The sequence below is a fragment of the Phragmites australis genome, chromosome 2 (assembly GCF_958298935.1).
Source record: "Phragmites australis chromosome 2, lpPhrAust1.1, whole genome shotgun sequence".
Taxonomy (NCBI): Eukaryota; Viridiplantae; Streptophyta; class Magnoliopsida; order Poales; family Poaceae; genus Phragmites; species Phragmites australis.
In genome coordinates this window covers 51,138,176-51,148,201 of record NC_084922.1, presented here as the reverse complement: position 1 = coordinate 51,148,201, position 10,026 = coordinate 51,138,176, and positions in this window count along the sequence as shown.

The window sequence follows — 10,026 nt, the reverse complement described above, 5'->3', positions numbered from 1 at the left end:
CGGTCATGACCATCGAGCCACCTAGACTTCAAGTAGGTTGAGCTACCAAGTCACAAAGGCAAGACTCACCACAAGCCTCTCTTCTGGTCATTTGTTGTCGTCTTCACTTTAGAGTTTCAGCCACCAAGGCAAGGGTCCCCGCGTCCCCATACAAATTTCTTGACGTCGTTCCACACAAAATCAGAGGATCAACAAGCTTGAGCTACCAAGACTCAAGGTGCCGAAGAGTCATCAAGACTCTAAGATGCGGGCGTACCACTTGGTACGAGGTATGATCACTCATTAATCACATCTCTAGGTAGTAATACCTAGCAACAACTCTCTCTAGGCCTAATAGTACTCATCACTCTGCTAATCTTATGTTAATTATCTTGAATGATCACTTTTAGTATTTTGGTGATTTAGATGTCTTCTCAAGTGCATATGAGCTTCTCTGTACTTCAGCACACTCAAATGGTCGAGTAGGAGGTATTTATAGCTTCAACCCCGTGAACTAGCTGTTGCTTCAACAGCCATATTTTGTTGTACTTACTGGATGATTCGGTGTGTGCAACATTACAAGCATTGGACCATCCGACGTGTACTATCTGCGAACTAGCCATTGGAACTCCACTGAATTGCTCCAGCAAAGCTTTCTTAGTATGTGTCGGACCATCTGATGAGTAGAATTTATTTCTCCACTGAGTCGAGAGAAAATCTTCTGGAAAATACTCCGCTGAAGCCTCTGATGTATATGTCTTTTAATCGTCGAACCATGCGGCGTTCAAACTCTTTCTACCACCGAAATACAACTCATGGAAAATGCTCCAGTGTGTTCATCACTTCAACACCGAACCATCCGGTGTGTTTTGCTGAAATACATCTTCTGAGTCAAAACACTCCGGCGTGTACAATTTTCTGAGCGCTGGACTATCCGATGTGTACAAACGTCTCTGATGAATTTCCCAAATTCTGTAAAATGCTCTGGTGTGTACTCAGTGCTCCAACATCGGACCATCCGGTGTAGTCTTGAATTTTCTCTTCGAAGTCAAAACACTTCGCGTGTAGAACTTGTTGAGCACTGAACCATCTGGCGTTAACAATCTTTTCAGAACTCATCCATTCAAACTTTCTTGAGTTCCGCTTCGGTGACTTCTTCATGCATTGCATTTATGAGACATACTAAAGCATATATTTGATAAACATGTTAGTCTCATTGACTATGTTACCATTAATCATCAAAATCGCATATGGTCTAAAAGAGCCATGTTCGCTACAAGATTTCATTACAAAGAACACTATGGTTCAATCATATTTGTAATCAGATAAATGGTTTAGCAATTATTGTCATTAGAAAGATGATTAGCCAAAACGCAACACATTTAATGCATCCAACAGCTAGCTGACACATCATCTCTAGCTCTCGTGCGACCAAGCCAAAATGCGGGTGAGAGAATCGGTCGCTCGAAAGTTGCATACTCTCTTTGTTTACTGTGTATGGGTAGTTCCAAAATTTCTTTGGCTAGGCCAAATTTTGGCCCCCCAACCAAATAGAAGACAAACTGACCGAATAAAGCTAAAATTTGGCTTGACATGTTGGGGCCGAGAACCAAACAGGCCTATAGGCCCGTTCATTGGATTAGCTCCGCCCCACCTGCCTTGAATGAAACTTGAAAGCCTGCCACGCATGCATGCGCCTACCTAGCTACCTAGACAATTTCATTCACTCTTCTTCTTCTTCCTTCACCCACCCTATACTATTCGCATGGTCTGGCCACCTCTCTGTGCATGTGCTTGTGCTCAACATTCTGCCTTCATTGACGACGACCCGTACAACATCATCCTCTCAGCAGCCGCCCCCTTAGCTTGCTACGGAAGAAGGAACGCCATCACTGCCAATTCAAAGTTGACATAAACCGGCAGCGAATAAGTGGCAATGATAATCCAGAATTATCAATACTAGTTTGTAACACTAATCGGCAGTGATACAATCTATCCCTATCGATTCTTGATCTTATTCCAGTCGATTTGTATGGTTATCACTACCGGTTCTATCTACGAAACAGTGATACTTAATCCAGGATAAAAAAAAGATAAACATTCATGCATTAATTTAAAGGATATTAACATTACTAATGATCATACTATACTAATTACAACAAAAGTTATCGTCATGCAGACGACAGCGCAAAATCCTAACACATGTAAAAACCCTAATGCGCGCGTCATCTAACCTAGCTAAATAGCTAGCTAGTAGTCGTGCTCGAGTTGGAACTCGATCCATGAATGGAAGTCTGCAGCCTCATTGTCGTCGGCATCGGCGTCTTTGTCCTCGTCCTCCTCTGACGAGCTCGAACGGACCTTCTTGGCCCTCGGTAGCTCGTTGATGAACTTGTCCCACAACTCGTCGTCTGACAAGGGGGATCCCGGTGGCGAAATGCCAGAATCGGATGAGGTGAGCGACGCCTTGTCCGGTGGGTTTGACCGCCAACACAACATCGGTATGACCGCCAACACAACATCGGTCTAACCGCCAACACAACATCGGTCTGACCGCCAGAGGTTGAAACCTTTTGCACGCCGGCAATCTGACCGCCAGTTTAATATCGGTCTGACCGCTAGCCTCTGAAAGCTAAATGGACCTATGTTAGCTTATCCGGAGTTTCAAACTTTGAAACTCTAATCTTTCAATGATCTTTTGCATATGTTTTCGAACCTTGACGCTCTACTATTACTTGAGCACGTATCTTATGCATACTTTTCTGTTATTGTTTATTTATGCATTACATCTATGATTCTTTTAGAGAACGTTGAGCTGATGACCCAAGCGAGTAAAGACGATGTTAATCTCCCGGAGTTTTGTGAGTGTTGTGTGCGTAGCATTAGACGGTCACCTAAGCAGTAAGGCAAGCATCTAAGCGTCTATTAGATGACCGTGACACCTTCATAACTTATATTCCCCTCAACGCAAGCTTCGTGATGATATCATGTACACTCTATCCTCCCGCAGTTTTTGCGGCCAAATCAGGAAACCACTTTGCACGCTTGTCAAAGCGTGACTCACAGCCACTTGCATACCTTATGCAAGCATCCCGATGATGACACGTGTACTCCGTCTTGTAATCTTGACCGCTGGCAAGTTTCTCCCGCTTCTGATCTCTCGAGCCGCCTTGTCACTTGCATCGGTATCCCTTTTGCTTGACTTTGTCAATACGTCATATCCATCCTCCATTTCATGCTTTGCTTGAACTTTATGTGTACAACTAGGATCACCCTTGACTCCGTCCGACTCCCTCGATCGTCCGACACCAAGCTTTCCGTTTAGCCTTGATCTTCCCGCTGTTGGCCACCAAATTACATCCACCACCTACATATCACGAGACATGCAAATATGTACTTCCAACACTATTTAACTCCATCACAAATTAGTCAAAATCAAAATCCCTGCAGAAATGACACATCTCTGAAAATTTGTGAACGCCGGATGATTCGGTGTTCACTCCTCCTGAACGCCGGACCATCCGGTGTGTTCAACTTAGCAGACCAGGCCGCCTAAAATTATCTCCGAAAGAAATAGTTTGGCATGTATTCATGCCCATCGTCGGACCATTCGGCATAGCCATTTTTATTGGAACCCATTTTGCATCCTCTCTAGAAAAATTACTCCGACATACATATTACCCAGTGCTGGACCATCCGGCGTATACAAGTACGCCAAAGCCAGTTTGCAACATCTCTTAAAAAAAACTCCAGCGTTCACTGATACCTAATATCGGACCATCCGATGTATACTTCAATTTTTGCTTCTTCGTTAAAATGCTCCAACGTGTACTGTATATGAACTCCAGATCATCCAGTGAGTTCATTTTCTTCAACGCTAAATCATCCGGCGTATACAATTTTTCTGAACTCAGAGATAAATACGCTAACTCTATTTTATCTACAACTTTAATTAGTTATGATTATAACTACAGTACATAACTATATCTATACGAACTTAAAATCATCAAACTAAATTAACATTATTATCAATCACTTATCGTATATAAATAAAGATATATTTTAAATTGATTTCTCATTTTGCTTTGTATGAAGGTATGGATCCTACGCGACGGCTCAGGACTTTGAGATTTATGCGCAAGATGCGAAGCCGCTGATGCATGGGTACGTCAAGGCATAGTTAGTTGGACGAGGAGGACGAGGCGGCGAGAGGGAGGAAGAGAAGCCAGAACCCGAGACGCCGTTCTACACTAGACGCCGCCTCGGCTCAGCGGGCACTCCAAGGCGGAGGCGGACCAGCTAGCTCAGCCTGAGTGAGTGAGGAGGACACCTCGAAAAGCAGTTGATCCTTTTTTACTTGGGATAATCCTTTTTGTTTCCGTTCCTTTTGGAGCAGAGTTTACCACAAGGATTCGATATTATTGGGATAAGTGTCGATTTCCAAAACAAGTACCTATGAACTGAACTAAAATTCGTAGTTCACGGCTCGTTTTACGGCAGTACGGCGTAGTTCGTCAGCACCTGCAGCCGCTCCCTGAAGCCACGGAGGCTGGCGAGTTTCCAGCAAACGATTTCAGGGGCACGTTGCCGGTGACCAGGTCGGTGAAGCTGCAGAACGGAGCCATCTCCAAGAACGCCAGCTCGTCGTCGGTCAGGCGCGTCATCAGCTGGTCGTCGCCGATCGGAGCAAACGTGTACCTGCTCCGTGGCTCCGAATTTCCCGCTGTTTAATGAAAAACAGTGTTGTTGGGCTAACAGACTGATCATGAACTTGGGCTCACTAACATCATGCTCTGAATTGTTGCGCGCGAAAAGCTTCAGTACCTTGTTGGGGTGGTAGGGGCTGCTGCGCGGCTATGTCTATGGGTTTTTGGAGCAGGGTGGTGCCGGCGATGACCACCAGGCTCAGCTTCTTCATGTCCTCCCTCAACTGAGGCTCCACGGGCCTGAAGGAGAAGGATCTCTTCCAAGTGTCCACTAGATCAGCTATAGCCGGTATCAAGAGATTTTCCACTTGCACTGACGCCAACATCTAATAACAAAGGTCAGAGCACAGTTTTATCGATTTCATTTATGAGGGAAAAAAATCGTTTTACTGACATAATTCTTTCGCAGGAGAAACAAAGGAAGATATAGCTCTGCACCTGCTCAACAGCCTTGAGAAGGCGACGCATCATTCCTTGTCTCTGGTAAGGTGGCAGTGTTCCTGCGAAAGGCATTTCTGCCAGTTTTGCACCATGGAACCTGTTGAGAAACATGGCACGGAGGAATACTAATCATGCATGCGTGTCTATCTTTCCAGCAGAAAAAATGTGTCAAAGCCACCACTAACTAAGCATAAAAAATGCTTTATTGTTCTCTAATCATATATCCAAGTATCTCAACTTTCTTGCATCAATGGCTCTCATTGCTCCATATGTATGATTAAGCAAGCGTTGGAGTCCACTATTTCAGGTGATGGTTGCTGTTTTGTAGATGTCTCTTTTTGTAAGCTACAAGACTTCAAGTTGTCATTGACATCGCATATATGCTTGATAACTGATAGCAATCGCACTGCATTACCCTTACTCAAGCTTTTGCACAATTGACATGCGGTCAAGCATAGGGCAGCAGGAAAAAAATAGGCTACTGCACAAAATTTGAACTTATGTTGGTCTAGTGTACAAAATCGACCATTCTCTTTCTGAATTCTGAGCTGATGAGTAAGTAAAGGGTTCTTAGTCTTTTTCAGTCCACCAATCATAGAGCCAAAAACAAATACACTAAACCCAGAGATGAGCAGAAAGTGGTCCAAACGAGTCCCATCTCAACTGGGTAAGGGACAATTTGACAATGCAACAAAATGCAGCCAATCACGCAGTTACTGGCTCTCTGTTGAATGTCTTGAAGAGTCATCATCTAAGAGAAGTTTTGATTGTGCGCAGTTTGTGCACAAAGGTAGGGGTTCAAATAGGGAGGCTAATATGTTTGGCTAGGCTCCCCTCCTGTATTTCTTGATGTAAACATGGCTACAAATGATGAATAAAGCTCTACTTTCCACTAAAAAAATGCAGTTAGTGGCATTGAGCCATTGACTGTACTAAGTCAATCCTGGTAAACATAGACGAGTAAAAAATTAACAAACTTGTAAGAAACTACCAATGGAATAAAAACTATAAAGAGAAAAATCTGAACCCAAACCTCAGCAAGGCTGCCGAAATGATTTCTCCATCCTTCTCTAGAATAATGGTGTAGAATCCTTGGTAGCTTAGTCGTTTAAACTCCGATCTGTTCAAGCACGAATTTTTTTTTAACGATTCGGAAAGCCAGATTTGATTCGTCCGTTTATAGCAGTAGTACTGTTACTGCTGATCCCCAACACTGACTGAACTTACCCTAGGCTAAAAACAGCTTGATGGAGCATATCAATCTTAGTTCTTCGATCTTTCACTGGATTAAAGCACTCATTTAGCACACCAAGCGCCACTGCAAGCTTCACATTGCATTCAAGAACGACAGGCATGTCCTGGGAACTGGCTGGTTCGTCTTTCTGAATCTTCAAGAGAGCCCATGAGAAACCATCTTCAGTACGGTTCGTTACTCCTATCATATCTGATAGCTGAGCACACAGCTGAAAATCCAAAAATAAAAGGCTCGGTATTCGGTTTAACAAGAATAAAACTAGTTAAATTGTAGGGCAACAAATAAAGCCTGAATAATTTTTGTTTTGACATACTCTAGCACTCTCATTGGAAACTAGAAACAGATACAGGCATACAGCACATACAAATGCAGTTGCTAGCACATACAATGGAAGTAGTATATCCACAAGTGCTCACCTTGTTGCAGGTTTTGCTACAGTACGCACCGATGTCGCGCCCATTATTGAGCAATGGACGGCAGCGCTGATGATCTGCAGAGGAGTTGCCAGTGTACTCCATCAGTTCCTCTTCAGAAAACAGCAGAGAACAGCATGAGAACTAAATGAGACGATGAAGGAGATGCTTACACTTGCGAGTACATTGTTGGCATGTGGACAGGCCTTGATCATCATTTGCCATGCACAACATGCATCGGCAGTAGTGGCAGACCCATGAGCCTTCAGGGACCTGAAATAAGACAGTAGCATCAGCTACATGAGATTATAATTTTGCACTGCTATCAGTACGTATGCAACCAACATTGATTCAGACCAACAGAACGTGCTGATCAAAGAGAGCAGATCAATTCAGACGCTGGTGCATGTTACCTTCATAGCGAGGCACTCAGGGTGGAAGGTGGAGGGGCAGCTGTCGCAGCAGACCAGCTCCCCGCCGTCGGCGCAGACGCCGCAGGCGTCGTCATTGGAATCCTTCTCGCCTGCTTTCGTCTTCATCCTTGGAGACATGATCCTTTCGACAACTCCCTTCTTCTGCTTCGCGAGGAGCTTCCTCTTGGCCGCCTGCGAGCTCTTCTCCTTCTCCTGCTCCAGAGCGGCTCTCACCTTCTCCTGCGCCTGGAAGGTCCTCACCCTCTCCTTCTCCCACGCCTCCTGCATGCACCGCAGGATGGGCTTCCCGGAAGTGAGCAGGAGCTTATCCCACGGCTGCTGCCCGGGCTCGCGGCCGGCGTGTGACTCGAACACCGGCAGCGGCACGATGGCGTCGCAGCAGCTGCAGTGGACGCCCGTCCTGGTGACCGCGCCCGAGATGACCTTCTCGGCGCCGTTGTCTCCTGGCACGTAGAACACCTTCCCTTTGTCGTCCAGGAAGCCGGCGTCGATCAGCCAAGTCAGTATTGTGTGCTTCTTCGCCGGCGCTGCCACGCCCGTGCTGCTCCTCCTGGCGGCCAGGCTGCACCTGCCGCTTCTCGGCGAGGGGGCGGCGGCAGTGTTCTTCCTCTTCCTGCAGTTGCTTGGCGTTGGCGGCGGCGAAGCGGAGACGATCTGAAGATCGTTACTTTGCGCGTCCGGATTCGGGCCGGATTTTGTCAGGCCCGTCTGGCTGTCGACGACGTGGTTCGCGTCAGCCGCAACGGCGTCGTTGCCAGCCGGACGCTGCTTGCCGGCGACCCTCTGCCTCGGCTTCTTGAGTCCGGTTGGATTGTCGCTCTCCTTGTCCTTGGGCGCGCGCTTCCGGACGCGGCCATTTGCCGCGGGGGCAACCTTCCTTTGGGCACCAGCAGCAGTCGGCATTGCGAGCACAGGGGGCAGGCGTTGCACCGCGTCACCTGCATTGCCGCGGCCGGCCGTCGACGCCTTCTTCTTGCTAGCTCCGGCGCCGGTAGCAGCGGCAGTAATCTGAAGCGGCCTCACATTTGCCGGTTTGCCGCGGCCTGCGCTGCTACCTCCGCGTCCGTACCTGCCGGCGGCGGCACTGCTTTGAGCGTTGGCGGGTCCTCTTCCGCCAACGCCGCTGCAACTGGCTCCCGGCGTCCCGGGCGCGAACGACGGCGCCCTACTGGGTCCGGAGGCTCTCCCGGAGGGGAGCAGCGGCTGGCCCTGCGGCGACATGTACGGGTAGTTTTGGACCCATGGCGGGCGGGGACCCCAGCCAGCCAAGATCATAAGCTGCTGCAGCATCTGCGGCGCTATCGCTCCACTGGGAGGACGCGCCGCCACGGTGGTTGGATAGCTGTAGCTGGTGAAGGCGCGCACCGGTGGTGAACGCAACGCGGCGGCTTGCGGAGACCGCACATACACCCCGGCGTTCGCATGCCCCCCGGCCCCGCTGCTAGAGTTAAGCACGTGGAATGTGTTGCTCGCGGCAGTCGCGGCGGCGGCGACGTTCTCCGGCCTGGCCGGCACCGACGACGACGACATGCTGCCAGCTCCACAGGACAAACAGATTGTTAGGGCGTAGGATTAGAACGAAACACAAATAGTTGCTTCCTCTAATGAGAATCAAAACCGGAAGTGAGTAAAACGACTTTAAAAAAACAATGGATGCAGATTGTAAATTGTAATCCAACATTGCACCAACATAGCAATCGTTTACGCACATGATGACATGCAGCCACTAAATGAAAATCCGAATTAATACTTTCCGTAGTCATTTGCGGCTGGACAGCACTGTAAGAAAGATAAAATCGAAGAAAAAAATTGCAACCTTGTCAGGCAAGTCGATAAGTACTATATCAGTGAAATCTCGTGTCTCATCGGCATTGCGTTGCCTCAGGAAAGTGACCGTTTATGGTGTTGGTCGACACGCAGGTGCTCAATGAAAATCAGAATCAATACTCTTTGCTGTCATTTGCATCTCTAGCTGTACAAAAGCTCGATTAGGAAGGAAACAAATAACAACAGGAAGTGTGGCCTGCACATTTTATTTTGGGGGCAACTCCTCCTTAGTCGCGGTTCTTCTTCGTCCCATCACCTCACACCCTGCCCCACCCTCCTCCATCTCCTGCTGCAATCGCCATTCCCAGCTCACCATACCATACCACCGTGCAGTGTCACCTCTGTTCCGATTGCTGTCCATGGCCTTCCCTCTAAGCCCCAACGCACGCACAGCTCCTAGCCCAATGCATGTGACTATGCTTCACGAAGAAAAATCACTTGCAAAGAACAGCCGGTGGCCACACCTCGAAGCCGATCTGCGTTGTCGCGATCAACGCCGGCGTGCCGCACGTGCTATCGCTCCATCCGCCTGCGCCTGAGCCTCGGACCCAGCGCCGGCAGGAACGCCACCACCCCCACGGTTCGGCTCCACCGCCACCGAGCCAGCGCCCGCCGCATCTCCAGCGCAACCGCCACCGCACACGTCACATCCGCCGTGCCCGACGTACACATCTACACATTGCATTCATGCACCCTTCGCGCCAGCAACTCTCAAACGCCTCCGTGAATCTCCAAAAGTCCACTATGACTTTCTTCAACATGGTCGTTGCTCTATCTTGAGCACGCAATAGCCGCTGTGATCTTAATGGTCTGCTCGTCAATCAAATCACGAGTCGAAGCCGCTGCATCTCTTCGCGTCGTCTTCCAGCCGCACCGTCAAATCTAAGTATCATATCTGACTGACCTTTATCGAACAGTAGTCTCCAGCCACCATCAATCCGATCTCCACGTTTGAATGGATCCCCATTGAT